This window comes from Rattus norvegicus, chromosome 15, assembly GCF_021556685.1.
Source record: "Rattus norvegicus strain SHRSP/BbbUtx chromosome 15, alternate assembly SHRSP_T2T, whole genome shotgun sequence".
Lineage (NCBI taxonomy): Eukaryota > Metazoa > Chordata > Mammalia > Rodentia > Muridae > Rattus > Rattus norvegicus.
In genome coordinates, this window is record NC_141548.1 from 58,713,389 (window position 1) to 58,732,289 (window position 18,901).

Below are 18,901 nucleotides of genomic sequence, written 5' to 3' on the forward strand. Positions count from 1 at the left end.
CTGGTGGTAGGAACCAAGCCGATATGCTTGGGTTCCGTGGTGAGTGGTAAAGGTTTTGTGTGGCGGTTTGCTGGTTCGTCTGTGGGGCTCTGAGGGAATTGGTGATCAGATTGGAAACCGGCGTTGTCTGTGGAGATGGTGAAACTCACGTCTACCCATTCACTCAGCAAATAGTCACGGAGGCCCTGATGGGTACACAGGCCTCAACAGTCATCAGATAGGCTGGTCCCCATCCTCCTGGGGATGTGCCTTGATGGGAAGACCACTGTGACTATACTACAGGATGTGTTTAAACAGCAGAATAATTGTCTCTGTCCACCAAGTCCAGACATGGTGGATGTATGTACTGAAGAGGAGTAGGGGGTTGTGGGGATGTGGGATCCTGTCTACAATGCTAAGTTCCATCTGTCCTTCATCCTTTCCCTCCTTCCTCTGTCCATCTGTCCCTTACTCTCTCTCTTCCTATATCAATGCCTCCATCTGTCCCTTCCCTTTTTGTCAATGATGTTCACAAAAACAAACAAACAAACAAACAAACAAAACCCTAAATTAGCTATATTGAGTTATATGTAGGCATATATTTATGGTTTCTTTTTTACATATTTAAAAGTCATTTATGGACTGGAGAGATGTCTTAATGGTTAAGAGCACTGAGTGCTCTTCCAGAAGTCCTGAGTTCAATTCCCAGAAACTACATCTGTAATGGGATCCCATGCCCTCTTCTGCTGTGTCTGAAGACAGCTACAGTGCACTCACACACATTAAATAAATAAATCTTTAAAAAGCCATTGTAAAAAGTCATTTTATGTGTATCAGTGACTTGCCTGCTTGTAACTCTGTGAACTACATGCGCGCCCAGGGCTCATGGAGGCCAGAAGAAGGCATTGGATCCCCTGGAACTGGAGACATAAACAGTTGCGAACCAATTTGTGAGCTCTGAGAATGGACCCCAGGTCCTCTGGAAGAGCAGCCAATGTTTCTAACCACTGAGCTACTTCTCCATCCCCATGGGTTCCTTTTTTCCACAGCAAGAAGGAGCCTGAAAGGAGATGAGAGTGAGGAAAACTGAGACAAGAGAAAAGAAAAAGAAAGAGACTAGATTGTAGCAGTTCAGACAGTGCACACCTGTAATTCCAGCGCTAGGGCAGCAGAGGCAGAACGGTCGTGATTTTTCTTTAGCCAGCCTGGGTACTTGGCAAGTGAAATCACACATTTAAAAATGCTGTAGACTTAATACAACGGACAACTGTTCTCCCGTACAGGTGGGCGTGCTCGCCCAGAGGGCACTGTCTCCGAGTCGCTAATGAGTTTATCCAGGCCCTTTTCTCTGAAGCTCATCCAGGCAGATCCTTCCTTTTGATAACATGGGGGTTAAGATTTGGATTCCCCCACTTATCTTTTCTCAGCTCCCTAATTGGAATATTCAGACAGCAGAAATTATTTCCTGCTCACCTCCCATCTCTCTCAGAAAATGTGTGGCTTCCAGAGTAAGCCCAAACCTCAATAATTCATTATTTTTTCCTCACAATTTTGAGTCTTCTGACATTTTAACCATGACCAATTTATGATTTTCCTAGCAACCTACCATGAAAAGAATTACAGCCCTACTCGTTATAGAAGATTTACCATATCTGCCCCAAATTGCATTCTCTATCTCCCGCATTAGCCAGACTGCTTAAGCGGGTTCTGAGCCTCTCATTGTCTCTCCTTGGTTCCCTCGCTCACCTCTACACCCTGACTGGGAGAGCCACACTTGGCTGTGTTCTCAGGACCTGCAATTATTGAGTGAGCATCAGGTCCGGTCCTGTTGAGATCGCCTGGTATTTGTGTATTCTTCTTCTGTCTTTTTCTTTCCTGTGCAAATATTTCAGTCATTGTGAATACAGAAAATTCTCTTGTGTTCTTTTCTCTGAATGTATTACCGTCAGCTGTTTCCCCTTGTATGCTTTCACATTACAGTAAATAATCCATCAAGTCGGTAGCCTCACGATCTGAGTTCATCCATCCTGTGTTCTTTGCTGCTGTTCTGAGTGCGTTCCTTTAGAGAACTTAGTTTTCATCGTGATAAGACATCCTGAACCTTTTCCGTCATGTGATCCTATCTGTTAAGACCTAGCATAACACTCAAATGTGGCCGCTTATACAAAAATGTGTATCTGTGTGTAGACTCTTAACTAAATGCTGGCCTTTTATCCTGTTGGATTGTTTTCTCTTTCAATGTCTAATATAATAATGCACTTCAGTCATTTTCACCCAACTGTTCCATCTCATCCCCCTCCCTCTTCCTCTGACACTCCCAAGGTTACAGCACTGAGGAAGATGACCCTTCCTCCCCCAGTAACCAGGAGTTACTCAGGGGGGAGGGGGCCTCATGAACCACACCCCCACGTGACAAATGTTGACATCCCCAGCCCTGTCCTTAGGCCTTATGCTGGCAACCACTACTGCAGCAGACTCATGAATCCAAGGCTTGGGCTCTAACTTAAGGGGTGACATAGTGTCCCACTTAGGTCAGGCCACTCTTCCATCCCCTATTCTAGGCATTTGAGATAGGCAAGAGATTATTTAACTGTGCCGTTCACTGCAATAAGTTTCTGTGAGGAAGACCAGGGACATCCCTACTGTAAGGATATAAGCCTGAGCGTTTGGAAGGTACTTTGACAACCCATAGAATCAACTAACCTGGACGGAGACTGAACAGACAACCGGGGAGCCTGTGTGGGTTTAGCCTAGACCTTCTGTACATGTTATGGTTGTGTTCTTATGGTAACCCTAACGGTGGGAGGCTGTTATGACCCCTTTGCCTGCTTCTGGGGCCCTTTTCCTCCTTCTGGGTTGACTCATCCAGCCTTAATATAAAGGGACATGCTAGTCTTATTGAAGCTTGATATGCCATGCTTGGGTGCGATCCCTAGGAGGTCTGTGTGTTTCTGAAGAGAAGCAGAGGAAAAGTGGATCTGGGGAGAGAGGAAACAGTAGGGAGGGACTGGGAAGACAGGAAGGAGGGAAACTGCGGTCAGGACGTAATATATGAGAGAAGAATAAAAAAGAGATATTAAAGATAATTTTATAAAGTCAGTTTAAGGGAACTTGAAATTTGGCTCAGCAATTAAGAGCACTGGCTGTTCTTAGGGAGTACATGGGTTTGGTTCCTGGCACCCATATGGTGACTTAGAACCATCTGTAACTCCAGTTCTGGGGGATTTGGCTACCCCTTCTGGTTTTAGTGAGCACCAGACATGCATAAAATACATATATATGCATGTAGGCAAAATATTCACATATATAAAAATTACAAATACCAAAAAGAAATCTGCTTTATACAATGACCACCTAGCAAAATAACAGTATCAGCTTCACCATTAGGGCCTGCGACCTCCCTCTCCAGGACTATAGACCAAAGGATCAGTTCGCTCCTGTGAAATGGGCCCTAGCCAGACCTACAGAAACACAGATCAATTCACTCCTTTTCTTTAATTTTTGTTTTGAAAAATATAAAACTATTGCTGTGAACATTTTAAAGCTCAGTTAGGACTTTTCAGATTTTAAGATTTATTTATTCATTATGTTTAAGCACACTGTAGCTGTCTTCAGAAGAGGGCATCAGATCCTATTACTGGTGGTTGAGAGCCACCATGTGGTTGCTGGGATTTGAACTCAGGACCTCTGGAAGAACAGTCAGTGCTCTTAACCACTGAGCCATCTCTCCTGCCCCCAGTTAGGATTTTTCAGCTCTTAAAATTATTTTGCATGTTTGGTTCTTATATGTAGAACCAGTAGGTCAAAGAAGACAATTATTTCAATGTTTCTTACGATACATGAGGCAATTAATTTCCATAATACTCAGTTATATTTATTTTACTAATTTTATTTGCAAATATGGCATGCTATTCCTTTACATTGTATTTTCTGAGCACATGAATTCTGTAAGAAAATTCCCATGAAAGTCCCTGCACTGCAGCTTGGTCTCCAGAGTGTGGCCTTACTGGGAGATGGCGAAGCTTTTAGGAGATAGGGCTTAGTGAAGAAGTCCGTTTGGGGATGTCCATAGGCGGGATATTAGACTCCAAGCCCCTCCCATTCTTCTCTCTTCACAGCCTAGCTGGGCTCTGACTCAAGTTCACATTGTGGCTTTCTGCTTTAGCTAAAACGAACCTTTTCTCCCTTTCAGCTGATTTTCCTCGGGTGTTTCATCAGAGTGGCAGAAAACTGGCAAACACCCCTTGCGTTCACCCCTCTTTTACAGTTATTCATGTTTTCCTTTTATAAACAGGTTATTCTCGTTCTGAACTTACTTTACCAGCTGTGGCCATGGGTCACTTTTAGTTGGTTTATCTTAGCTTCCTTTTTAAATTCTAAAGAGTCAGGCTACATGCTTCCTAGAATATTTATCTAGCCTGGTGTTTTCTTTCTCCCTAACGTTAGTTCCTTTAAGAAATGTTTCCTTTGTGAATTCTTTATTTCTTTAATACTTTATTTCTCAGTGTAGAATAGTTTGCATACTCTGGAGGTTGACATATGGACTTCCAGTTTTACACTCTCATCGACTCTCCTGTCTTTCATCAGAAATCAGATTTCTGTAAATGTTTCTCAATTTTTAAAATATCCATTGTATATTAGTTATCTATTTTTCATCTAGCACCAAACCGGTCGATTCATACAGCTCTATAATTTGTTTATGGGAAGCTCTGTCATCTCTTTTCCCCCCGCACTTCACGTTCAGGTCTCTTTGTTGCTTCCCAGCAGAGCCACAGCACCACAGGAGTCCCGTGATCCACACTGGCCACCTCAGGAGCTCTTCAGTGTAGCTATAGAATGTCCGAAACCGGCTTTAATGTTTCAACAGGGACTTAAAGATTATTTAGTGTAGCGTCCCTTCCGAGAAATCCTCTCTGCAATATCTCTGACAGGATTATGGAGAGGCTGGCTTTATGAGCACTTGGCTTGCTCCCAAAGTTTCTGATATTTCTAAATGACCAAGTACTCTTCCTGCCTTTGTTAAAATTAAACTGACACTAAATCTTGTTGCTAGGTGCTCCTCCGGTTTATTGAGAGATTAAAAATTATCAGCAGACCGAAGTACACATTTTTCATATCCTTTGATTTTATCAGAAGGATTTCCCAAGAAATCGCACCACTCGTTACCATCGTTACCACTGTGTTGTACCTTTGTGAGGTTCTGCTGCCTGCGGTAGATATGCCTCTTCCCTGGGTCCTCTGGAGTCCGCCTCTGGTTTCAGGAACGCCCACTCACCAACACCCACTCATGGGAGGGTGTGTGTGTGTGTGTGTGTGTGTGTGTGTGTATGGTGTGTGGGGTGTGTGTGTGTATGGTGTGGTGTGTGTGTATGGTGTGGTGTGTGTGTATGGTGTGGTGTGTGTGTGTATGGTGTGGTGTGTGTGTGTGTGTTGTGTATGGTGTGTGTGTGTGTGGTGTGTATGGTGTGGTGTGTGTGTGTTGTGTATGGTGTGTGTGTGTGTGGTGTGTATGATGTGGTGTGTGTGTGGTGTGTGTGTGTGTGTGTGTGTGGTGTGTATGGTTAGGGTGTGTGTGTGTATGTGTGTGTGGTGTGTATGGTGTGGTGTGTGTGTGTGATGTATATGGTGTGTGGTGTGTGTGGTGTGTGTGTGTGTGGTGTGTATGGTGTGTGGTGTGTGTGTGTGTGGTGTGTATGGTGTGTGGTGTGTGTGTGTGTGTGTGTGTATGTGTGTGTGTGTGTGTGTTGTATGTAGGGGTGGGGGGCTGAAGTTCTGCTTGAGATCATTACAATGTATCAGTTTTCTCTTGTCCAAAATGCAATTTTCCATTATTACCCATCCACCCTACATCCTCTGTTACTAGGGGACACTGCTGCCCTATACTGACTGTCTCCTTTTTTGTTTTATCTCCATTATTGTTTTAGGGATTTGTGGGGTTTTTTTGCTAGTTTATTTGTTTTACTGTCAGTGTTCTATGAACTATTGTAGAGCCATGCTCTCTAGATTTGTCTGTTAGGATATTCATGTCCCACATTTAATCCCAAGGCAGGGTGGATGCAGCATTAGTGTGGAGATGGCCTGACCGTGGCAGCCAATTCGGGGTTAAACACAGGCAAATTACATTCTTTGTGGATTTTCTCCATGTTTTTACTATGTTAATTCACAACGTGCAGTTTTTCACAGCGTATGAGCTTGTGTGTCGCATTCTTGAAGTCAATCTAACCGCTGGGAAATATCCACCAGTATTTCCCGAGCCACCATGTGCAGCCATCTGCACCAGGCATCTCCTGTCAGCCAAGGAAAACCTCTAATGCGTCCATATTTCTCGTCTACATATGCTGTCTCTCAGTCACTTGATTCAGTCTGTGACCGTGGTAGTATGTGTTGTATGTGTATATATGTGTGAATGGTGACACTATCCACTTCTGCCTTTCCTAACAACTGTTCCCTGCTCGTCTCTCCAGAAACCTGTTCTCAGTTTTCTGTGATACACATTGTTCCTCTATAAGAGACCTCATCTCTGTTGTCACAAACCAGAATCTAGTTGTCAAATCCTGAGCTTGACCATCTGTGCAGCCAGGCACTCTCTTCTCCATTGTCCAAGTCTCTACACTCCTCCCTCACTGGATTTTTGTAAAACTTATTCTTTGAAACTTTAATACATACACAACATACATCTTGATCACATCTAACCGCCCCCCCCACCTAGGATTTCTTATCATGCCCTCTCCCTCCCAACGTCACGTCCTCTTTAATCTTTTAATACATTTTTCATTGCTTCATTGCTTAATAATTTCATACATGCATATAATCTGTTTTGATTTAAGTTTACTCCCCATTCCCTCCTTCCAGTTCCTGCCTCTACTATTCTCTTCCAGTGCCAGGCATTCTGTTATAAACGCACTGTGTCCACGTAAGGGCATTGCCGCAGGGCTCTGTAGTGAGTCATGAGTAGCCTCTGAGGAGCCACATCCTTAAAAAGCTTCCTCTCTCAGCAGTCATTAATTACCACTCACTCTTCAGCTAGGGGTAGGATTCATGACTACCTCCCTCCTCTGCGCTGGGATTTTATTTTACTGATTTATTATTTTGGGGTGGGGAGGTCTGGCTTGAGCTTAAACAGATCTTGTTCATGCTGTCACATTGCTGTGACATCATGTGAGCAACCGCCCATCATGGCCAGGAAACAGTTTTCCTTCAGCCGTCAATGGTTCTTTCCATTTCTTCTTTTGGAAGGAGAGAAGGCAATATCGATGTCCCATTTAGAGCCGAGCACTCCAAGATCTTTTATTCTTTGCGTCTTGACCAGCCATGGGTCTCTGAGTTAATCACCACCTCCCATAAGAAGAACCTTCTGTGATGATGGGGGGAGATGTGCTAGTCATTGGGTATAGTGATTAGTCATTAGACGTCAGTTTAATACTGCTTGCATTTAGTCTTAGAGTTATAGCAGTAGTTGCCCCCGAGGCCATAGGTTATGGGCACCATTGATGGGGACAGGCATGACTTTTATCTTGAGGAACTGGCCTGAAATCCAATCCAATGGGGTTAATGCAACCTGACTGACTTTTAATCCAAGGGTTTAGTCACTCCCATAACATTCTTGTCACTATGGCACTAGTGGGCATGTCTCATTAGGCCCGCCATTACTACCACCTCACAGATTGGGAGGACTGGTGAGTGTCTGTCTTTCCTGGTAGCATATCCAGCACCACAGTACAAGCTAGCCATCTAGGACAAAGCTTCCAGGTCAGTGTCAAGTTACCCCGTGTTCTATGACTCAAGTATGTGATGTCTTTAGCAATAAAGTGTTACCGTTAGATTCTGGAGGGTAACCAAAAGCAATGGCATACCCTGCAATGTCTGGTTTGGAGGAGATCTCTGGATCCCAGTGACCAGCAATTCCAAAAGAAGTAACCCATTCCTGGCATTGGCCTTGTTATTGGATAGCCTTAGATATCTAGAGGCATTGCCCTGGTTGGGGGGTAATTCCCTTTTAAACTCTGAAGTGGCACATCCTCACTAGGGATTACCTTGAAAGCAGGAAAGACTTCTTTATACCTTGAAGAGCTGTTAACATTCTCCATTGCCCTGTGTCCATTCCTTGTTCTCTTCTCTTTACATGTTCCTAGCTCCCGATCCTTGCAAGCTCCTACCACTCGGAAAGTTTCCCTCTCTGACCCATGGGAGGGTTAGCATGGAGACAGTTTCCTCTCTGCCTTCATTATCCACTCCTCTACCCTGTGGCTTTCATTCATTTTCTCTGCTTCCTCAGACTTCTTTTTTTAATAATTCCCTTCTTGGGTTGTTTAATCCTCCAAGGAACACCTTTTATCCTCTTTAATGTGCCCAGATATGAAGAGGCATTTGCTAAATCCTTTCATCTCCTCAAGCATCACCCCTCTAACTGGGATTTACTGAGCTAGATGTTGGGCTGAATGCTGGGATTACGAGACACAGACCTCACCGCCACATAGCAGAGTCGACAGAGAGGCGGGAATAAGTAAATAAACAAATACAAATCAACAGGGTAAGGGGAGATGTTTCTGATAACTATGGATGCCGTAGGGTGACACCTCAGAGTGACAAGCACGGCAGTGGTGACATATAGAGTAGTAGCCAGTGTACTTCTGCAAAGTGTGGGGAAATGTGGAAAGGCGACAGGGGTTAGACACAAGGCTGTAACAGTTGCACAGACAAGAGACAACAACAAAACAGTCAGGATCCTGGCATTGGAGATGCAGCCCTGTGAAGGGCCTGGAGAGACACTTCTTATGATTGCAGAAACATTAGGAATAGTCAACGGAGTCCATGTGGAATACGGGAGCGTGTAGGATAACTACAAATCCTAGGGGTGTAGCCTGGGAGATCGATCAGATGGTGGAGAAGGCAAGAAGAAACAAAGGGGAAGGGAAGATGGCTGTTTCCTTTCTGCCGTGACAAGTTCAGGGACTCTTTGGAAGGACATACAGTGAGTATAAAGTCTATTTATGGGCCCTCAGCTCAGGTAGGGTGGAAACATGGAGAAGTATCTTTGGCAACCATGACTTGCCATGGTCTTGCCTACCGTGGGGACTTTTCTGCTGTGAAATTGGGGGATCCCTTTATGGCTTATGCAGTTGTCACTCTGACCTCTGACCCCAATCCCTCCGTGTATTTCTCCTGTGACCTGATGGATTCTGTACAGTGCTGGGTTCCAAGGCTTGCAGTGAAAGGTTGGGTCGAAGGTAACAAATGCCTTCTGGGAACCTTGTCACACACCGCCTCCTCTGCTCACAGATATTCAGGGCACTCCGATGATAAACTGCACACAGGCTCTCATTTAATAAGGAAACGCTCTCAGCAGCCCACTTCTCATCTCAGTTTCTCATACAGTGATGGCGGTCTTCTCGGACATGAGTCAGGGCAGGTAGAAAGCATGGTGTGCAGTGGTGGGTCTCTCTCGGAGATGCTGCTTCAAATTTTGTCTCCATTTTCTTACTAATTGAAACATTTCTGACTATCCAGAATTCAGACACCAGATAGACCCTTGACTTCTGGTTCAGGGTTAGTGTGCCCGATCTCATGTGCTTGTGCCAGTTTCATTCCGCTTTGCACAGTTACTTTTCCTTCTTGTGGAGGATACTAGGACAGTGTGCTGGTATAGTTATTCATATACCGCGATATTGCCAGAGGCTCAAAACGCATATCATGTTATACAATACAGTACAAGTAGCCAGAGAAACAGGAATTTATATGACAGGTGATACGCTTACATTTCCGAATGTAATACATTTCCAAAGTAGATGCTGTAGTGGTTTGAATGAGAATTGTCTTCCAGGGGTTCAGGTATTTTAACACTAGGTTACCAATCGGTGGTTCATTTGCAGTGGGGAGGTTATGATGCAGCCTCACTGAATGAAGTGCATCACAGAGGCTTGGTTTTGAGGGTTTACTGCCTCAACCCACTTCCTGTTTGCTCTCTCTACTTCCTGTGTGGACAGAAGTATAACAGGCAGTTTCCTGCTCTGGTCAGTATGCTGTCTCTGCCCCACCACTATGGACTCTCTAGACCTCCAGAACCATAAACTGAAACCAGAACAAAGCAATCAAAAGGCACACTTCAATCCGGGCACTCAAGAGATAGAGCCAAGTTTCTCTTGTAAGTTTGAGGACTGACCTATCCACATAATGAGTTCTAGATCACCCAGTGCAGAACAAAGAAAAAAAAAGGGAAAGAAAGAAAGAGCCTGTCCTGTGTCCAGCAGGCTTGGCTGCCAAGCCCATAAAGCTTGTTTGGATAACAGTGTATATATTTTACATTCCCCCCCTTAAAGAATGTCCTCTCTATTAATGTTAATGACTCCATGATAATCACACTGCAGGAGCCCAGGAGACAAAGGTGTGGCTAAACATCTCAACCAAATGAAAAAAGCTGGGGCCTTCAGGGCAACCTGTAGCAATGAACTCTAAAAACATGAGTTCGAAAATATATAATTTCTCAACTATGCAAAAAAACGATAAAGATGCAATATGAATTATATAAAGGGGCTTCACAAATCTGCATTAATGATGCCAGCTGGTCAGAAAGATACAGAGGCAGGTGGATAACAAATGCAGGCAGACTCTTGAGTTCAAGGTCAGGCTGGGACACAGTGAACCCAGGCCCAGGTGTGGTAGAAATGGTAATTTTAGGATGGGGTCCCACCCAGCTTAACAGAGGCAGGCAGATCTCTGAAGTCTTTTTTTTTTTTTTATAGATTTATCTATCTATTATATATAAGTCTACTGTAGCTGTCTTCAGACACACCAGAAGAGGGCATCAGATCCTACTACAGATGGTTGTGAGCCACCATGTGGTTGCTGGTATTTGAACTCAGGACCTTTGGAAGAGCAGTCAGTGCTCTTAGCCACTGAGACATCTCTCCAGCCCAGGTCTCTGAATTCTTTTGAAATGTTAAGAGAAAATGTGTGTTTATTGTTTCCTAAGAATTAAGGAGCTGGGGTCCAAGGAAGCTAATTCATAGAATAATCAAAAGGAAACCCGAAGTAAATGACTGGATTGATATGTAAAAATAGAAGACTGGGCATAAGATCTACAGGAGATGAGCAATCCAGGGAAAGTTTTTAGAATAGCAAGAGAGAGCTGGAGAGACTTAGAGAGCTGTTTCCAGCAGAACACAGAGAGCTGTCTGGAGATCTCCAGAGAAAGCAGATCAGAAAGAAAGCACAACAGAGAGAAAGCATGCAGTAAAGCTGTCTCCAGCAGACCAAGGCTGCCAGCTTGGACCCACAGTTTGACTTCAGGTTGTTCCCGCTGCTCCCAGACACCCCTTCTCTCAGAACCCCTCTCCAAGCTGAGGCTGGTCCTTGGCAGTTGGCACCCAGGACAGAGACGGAGACAAGGGTAGGTAAGTATATGGGGCAAATTGAGTTTGGGACAGATTTCATTCTGGGTGTCATGAACCCCACCCCACCCCTATCTTGTGAGATAGAGCTGGGAAAAGGGGGTGATGATTTGATGAATTAAAATGGGTCAAGCAAATTAAAAAAGCAGAGAAAAGTATGTTAAGGTTTTGAAACAAGTGTTTAGTAAGAAATGTGTCAAGCTTCACAGAAGCCTTTTGCAAGATTTCCTTGAGTTCACACAGAAAGTTAGAAGGGTCATTGAGCTTTGATACATGGCACAAGGTTGATAAAGACATTGGCAAGTGGGTACAGACCCACGAGGGTGAAGCAATGCCTGAGCTTGCCCTTTCCTTGTGGAGCGTAATTGAGCAAGCCTTAAGAGAAATGGTTGATGATCTGCCTCGCTCTAGCTGGGCCACAGTGGAGTCAACTAGCTCCGGTTTGATTAGTTAGAGGGAAACTATGCCTTTACTGAGGCAGCCACCATCGGATGCTGAAGGCTTTACAGGCAAACCTTGCTATTTCTGAAAGTGAAACGGGGGTAGTAAGGGGGATGTATATGGGGAATACCCGAATGAGGAAGGGGGAGGGGAAGGAATGGGGGCTTATGAACAGGAAACCGGGAAGGGGAATAACCTTTGAAATGTAAGTAAAGAAATATATCTAATAAAAAATTAAACAAAAAAGAATCAATAAAAAAAAAGAATCTCTCAAAAGTACTACCTTTGTGGAAGAGGAATATTACAATGAGAAGTGGCCTCCTCCCTTCACAAGCACTACTTAAAAAAAAAAAAGCCAACAACAACAGAAAACACAAAACAACAAAAGACAAAACAAAACAAACAAACAAACAAAAACCAAAGTTATAAAGAAAAGGAAACCTTGAAAACAAGCTCATACGAGTCTGAGAGACCCAGCCCAACAGGCCGCCCAATGGGGGTGATTGTCTTTTGCACTGTCACAGATTTTGTCTGCCTCTGTGCAACTTTACAAGTACTTGCAATGGCAGTAGCTTTCCGGGTGCTTTCCCCACTTCAAAAAGGGGGACGTAAAAATAAAGTTCCAAGCTCTGGCCTTTGTCTCAACTGTGGGTAGCCGGGTCACATAAGCCGCCAGTGCCATCCTCATGAGTTAGCAGAAAAGTCCGAGTGGAATGCTGAGTCTAGCCGGGGCTGCCCCTCCAGCTACATTGTATCGATTATGCCAGAAAAGTTTCCTTTGGCAGAAAGAAGATGTAAATTTCACAAAAACCACAGGGCACTCTCCACTAAAAGGAATTGTCCTCAGCAGGGAAATTTTCATGGAGCCCAGCCCCAGACCTCTCAAATAACTAGGGCCACCACTCATCCTTTTGCTCCAGTTTACCAAGGATGTCACCTAGGGAGCACAGGACTGGACCTCAGTTCCATTGCCTCAGTCATATTAACTCCTGATTCTCCCCCAGTGACAGTGCCCACTGGGGTACGCGGTCTATTGCCCACGGGCACGGTGGGACTAATTTTAGGCAGAGGCTTTACCTCCCTACAAGGAATACATCCAATTCCAGGAGTTATTGATTCTGACTACACAGGAGAAATAAAAATCACTTTGCAGCCGCCCACAAAAGCAGTGCAGATCCCTGCAGGATGGAGGGTTGCTCAAGTGCTGTTGCCATTCTGTGTTAGGGGTCAGGCAATACAGACCAGAGGAGAGGGATGTTTTGGTGCAAGCAATCTAGTGTTTTGGTTGGAAGAAGTAAAGAGAAACAGGCCCTTTAAGGAGATAACAACTGGAAAAGTAATCAAGGGTCTTTTGGATACCAGAGCAGATTCTCTTGCATAGTTGGCATCTTCTCTCCACACTTGACGTTTGGGACTTGCCTCCAAGGCTGCTCAAAGAACAGCCATTTTGGATTGGGAGGAACAAGAAAATAGAGAGATTTTCCAGCCTTACCTGATACCCTCCCTACCCTCACACTGTGGGGAAGAGAGTCGCTCAGTCAAATGGGGGCTTTTCTGCTGACTCCTTCGGATCCTGTCTTGCAACAGATGCTAAAGATGACTTTGAAGCCCATGGAGCCTTGGCAAAGGGCAACAGGGTATGCTCGTGCCCATAGAGAGAACTAGGGAAAGACCTAAGGCCCCACTGGCATGGCCACCAGCGACTGCCTCCTCTCTTCCTCTTCTACTTTCCAGGGTTTGCAGGGCTGCCTCCTGCTGCCACCCATCAAGCTCTGGTGACACACACCAAGGGGCCCACATCTGAGGAAGAGGGACTGGCAAGGAAGGAAGGAAGGAAGGAAGGAAGGAAGGAAGGAAGGAAGGAAGGAAGGAAAGAAGGAAGGAAAGAAGGAAGGAAGGAAGGGGGGAGGGAAAATAAATTCCCTAACTTCCTTGTAACTTTGGATAATGGCATTTCATCACAGCAACAGAAAAGTAACTACTGATCTAATACAGATGCTATATAAATAATTACGCAAATGATTGTTACTTATTGGTCGTAATACAGATGATGGCGTGCTGTTACCTAGAGGGTGCTGGGGGAGAGGTTAAGAAAAGCTTGCCTAGGGGGTTGGGGATTTAGCTCAGAGGTAGAGCGCTTGCCTAGGGAGCGCAAGGCCCTGGGTTCGGTCCCCAGCTCCGAAAAAGAAAAAAAAAAAAAAAAAAGAAAAGAAAAGCTTCCCTAGAAAAGTAATCCTTGAGTAAGCCCTCAGGAAAATCATATCTTTGCCCCTCACAGAGGATATTCTAATTCCCCAGAGAACAGGAAGAAAATCAATACTTAAGTTCACATACTGAGATTGACTTGAATGTTTTTAACCTGTCAAGCGTATGTGTACATGAATGCACACTAATGTGTATTGAATCTTTGTTTTAATGTCAAAGCCTTTTATTTGTTAATGTGCAGTAATTGCACAGTGAATTCTACATCCTTTTTTCATTTTATCCCCTTTAATTAGTCTGTGTTCACTCTGCGATCATAAGTTGTGGAAATATCACATTATGCTTTTCTATGACTACCATTTATCTAATAAATTGTGCTGGTTTCTCTGGGCAAGAACTTAATTCACACTTAATCCATCTTTGTATTTTCTTTATTATCAAACATAGAGCTTGGGGTTCGGTAGCCATATAATTCAATAGATTCCCATTTTATTCCTTTATAGGACCCATTGTACAAAACGTAAAAAAGAAAGTCTTATCCTTGCCCCTTAGACGTTTCTGAACCGTAGTCTTGGTAGCTTTAATCATGGTGCAGTATCAAAGGTGACTACACCCACTGCCCCAACTGACATCTCTGATGTATCTTTCTCATCATTGAGCTGATCTTTCCAGATTGTGTCTGGTCTAGGAATGCGTCTTTCCTGTCATTTCCCTCCGTATTCATGTTTTCCTCTACCTTTGTGTGCATCTGGCGTGTGTTTATGGGGAGTTGATTTAGTGGGCTTATCTACTAATTCTATTATCTGTGACATTTCTCAGTCTCCTTCACCCGACTGATGTCTCTCCTGGCGATATGGTCCTCTCAGTTTCTTTGCATGCCTAAGTCTTGGTGTCTGCCAAACATTTTGAATTTCACATTGTCACAGGATAGGTTTTATTTTTTTTAATTTCTTCAAATATTTTTTGGTATTGGATCAGAGATTAAGTTCAGTTCCTTGGAAACAAACGGCTTTGACTCCTTTAAGGTTACCCTTAGGCTTGGGTGAGTGTGTCCAGGAAACCCTCTAGACTACACAGAGTTTAAGCTAATTTAAAGGTGAAATCCTTTGGGGAACTTTCATGTGTTGCAAGCCCTCCCCCACCCCCGCCGCCCACCCCAACTTCTGGAAACTTGAGCCATTTCCATTGCGCATTGAGCCTCGGGACCCCACACCCCCACTCCTTCCCCCAGCTTTTGCCCTGGCACTGGTATTTTCCTCATAAGCATCTTGATACCACTAAGCTAAGGACTCTGAAACACCCCCTGCCTTCTGAAAACTTGTAGACCTCACTGTCTGGAGTGGCTCACTGTGCCCCGCCCACAACTCTGTAGGTGCTGTACTCCAGTAGAATGTAAACTCTGTTTGGATTTCTCTGCCTTGCATTAAGTCCTGGACACATTCCAGAGAGAGGGCAGAAGCCATTCTAGGCTCAGTTTCAAACGTTTCTTGATGTTTATCATCCCTCACATCCGTCCTGTCGTTCTATCTCTGAAAGCTGTCACTCCATGTCTACCCTCACTTTCTACTGGAGGTCGCAGATAACGCCCATCCCTATTATTTCCTCGTGACTGGAGGGAGAAGCGTTCAAAGTCTTTCCAGGTGTTTGTATGTGCTCTTTGAGGATGCGGGCAGCATAAATCTGAGGTGTGATATGAATGGCTTAAGGAATGCTAGAAGGGACAGGAAAAGAATCCTGTCAGTGGTGTGAAAGAAGAGGAACCTTTTGTGAAGAGGAAGGGCGTGAGTGGGCAAGGGAGGCACGATAAGACAAGGCATTATGGGAGTAGGGCCCAAGTGCACGATGCACATATGTACAAACACACTGAAACATACTGTTCTGCATAATCACAGATGCTAATGAAACCCAAACATGAAGGAAAACACATTTCCATATTCTGAGGACTTAATATATGCTAAAGTCTCTAAATATCCTTCTTTGTTTGCTATTCTGCTAAGCAACATTAGTAACTTTAAAACAGAGGTAGGGAACTCAAACCTGGTGATAGTTAGGAATCCACTTTCCCACAATTGCTGAGAGAAGAAGGTAATGTCAGGATCGATACCAGCTCTGCCGCCTAAGCCTTTCCCACTCTGCAGATTGAAGTAACTGAAGAAAAGACTCTTACGTTTTTTCCTTATGTTGGCCCTATCTGATTATGTTTTATAGAAACCCTTAGATCAAAACACTGGTGGTAAAGAAGGAGAGGCATCATGAGAATTTATTATTATTATTATTATTACATTGGAATTTAAGAGATTTCAATTATCTGATTTATATGCACATCACTTTCTCTTGTGCTTGAAATCTGAAGATCCCCAGGATGCCTTTTAGGGCCTGAGTTCCAGGGATCTGGAATTGGTACTAGTGCTTTACAGGAAATGACTCAGTGTTATTAAATAGACTAGTATGAATGAGACCATGGTGGCCAATCCTCAGGTCCATAACAGTCAAAAAAGTACTCATACGGGGATGATGTACCTGAATTGTCTGAAAAGAAAGTTCTGTCAAAGAAATAATACACTTTGAATATTTTAAAATTAGCACAGATAAGACGGACTTAGGTCAAGTCAACTTAAGCCTTCACAGCACGGAAGACGCAGGAGGCAAACGGAGGGATCCCTTGCTCTGGTAACAGGTATCAGGAGCTCCTGCTGATGGAGTTCTTCTCTCAGGAAAATGGAAGAGGCAGGTACCGGTGCTGATTGCAGATGGGCAGCAGAAAGGGAGAAGGGGAGAGTGCCTTTAAGGTCCCCACTGAGATGAGCCAAGGAGGTGGCTGGGACAACAGCAAGATGGCTGCCTAGAATTTGAGGGCCCCACACAGCTTTCCCTGAAGAGTGGCTCTTCTCAGGGGGCAGGCACAAAGAGTGTGGGTTTCACACAGGCTAAATTGAACATCTTAATTTCAATCAACGGCTAGAGACACAAGGATGGGACCACACATTCCTACAAGAGTGGAGAGGTGACCATGAGGAAAGGGAAAGGAAGTAACACCAGCAAACAGGAGGACAGAAGAAAGAGTGCACAGAGGAGGGCGTTAGTGTACAACCTCAACTGACTGGGATTTCACCTGTAGTCATTCTGTCATAGACCATGAGAAATCATCTGTAGGAGATGCAGATAGTAACTTTTGAACCTTTGATCAAAGGTTCTTAAGTTTGAATCCTTGTTCTTTCTTTTCCTCGGCTGTATAACCACAAGCAAGGTATTTTACTTGGCTGGGTTATATATCTGCATAAAAGGAGTTCTTTCCCTTTTATTGAATATAGAGTTTTTCTCTCATCCTGATTATGCTTTCCCCTTCCTCTATTCCTCCAAGCTCCTCTCCATCTCCCCACCAGTCCAGATCCACTCACTCCATTTCTGTCTCAACAAACGGGCTTCTAAGGGACAATGATAAAATAGAATGTAATAGGATAAAAGGAAAAACTAGCACCTTGGAATCGGACACAACAAATAAACGGAAGGAAAAGAGCTCAAGAGAAGGCACAAAAATAGATATCCACTTGCTTTCATACTCAGAAATCTCATAAAAGGACTAAACTAGAAGCCATAATATATCTGCCAAGGAGCTGGGGCAGACCCGTGCAGGCCCTGTGCATGCTGCCTCGGTCTCTGAGTTCACCCAGGCTTCGATGGTGTGGGTCTGGAGGGCTTTGTTTTCTTGGTTCCTCCATCCGCACCCGCTCTTCCATGCTTTCTGCCTCCTCTTCTGCAGGGTTCCTGACAGGAGGGATTTGATGGAGACAGCCAGTTTAGGGATAAAGGTTCTAAGGTCTCTCATTGCTTGCATAATGTCAGACTGTGGGTCCATGTGCTACAAGAGGAAGCTTCTCTAATGATGGCTGAACAAGACACAGTCTGTGAGTTCAGCAGAATGTCAGTAGAATTTGGTTTTACCCTAAGGCCTGGGCTATCTTATCTGGGGTTCTTGACTGCCCAAGCAGTGTTGGGTATGGGTCCCATCTCGTGGAGTGGGCCTTGAGTCAAATCGGATGTTGGTTGGGTACTCCCGCAAGCTTCGTGCCACCACTGCATGAGCACCTCTTGCAGCCAGGACAGCATTGTCAGCCCAAGGGTCTGTGGCTGTGTTGGTGTTGACATTTTGCATAGAAGGAGATGTCAAGGTTAATGTCATGGGATTGTTGCAGTGTCCAAGGATGGTAATGTAGGGTATTGGTCACACGTGAGGGAGCCACACGTGTTTTCTTTACTCTCAGCGTAGAGCATTAGAAGAAGGAGTAGGGAAGGAAATTCTAGATCTTGGCAGATTTCCTATGAAATGGGAAAAAAGAGAAAACTTTGGCTCTGTGGGAAAATGCCTTTGTCCTTTGTCCTGATTTCTCCCAATCCATGAACAGTAACCACCACTGTTGTCCACTACAAGCCATGTGACAGTAACAAGTATGTCTTCACACTTACAACTCAAGAGTCTCTCTCACAGTTGACTTTTGTTGGCACTGCCTGTCCATTCCTGGACCTCCTTTAGATCTTTTGAAACACTGAGTCTTTGAGGCTAAGGAAGCTTGTTGGATGCTCAACTCCTATTGTCTTAATTACAACACAATTCTATAATTGTACCCGATTTTAGTAAAAGTAACTGAGTCGAAAAAACGCCTGAGAGGTGGTTGCAGATACAAATTTAAAACTTGAGCCATGATCAGAATATAGGTGTCTTGTGAAAACTCGGGTTGAAATTCTAGTCACTAAGATATTTGGAAGTGGAGCCATTAGCTGGCCATGCCATGAAACCAGAGACCTCACGACTGGGATTTATGTCGCTATAAAACAGATCTAGGAGACTCCCTGTCCCCATTCACCATGTAAGGACGTAATGAGAAGAGTCAACC

General features: G+C 44.3%; 1 protein-coding gene across 10 annotated transcripts in view; it reads left to right on the plus strand.

The window, feature by feature from the left end:
* Nucleotides 1–18,901, plus strand: part of Enox1 (ecto-NOX disulfide-thiol exchanger 1) — a 552,870-nt gene that overhangs the window by 348,878 nt on the left and 185,091 nt on the right.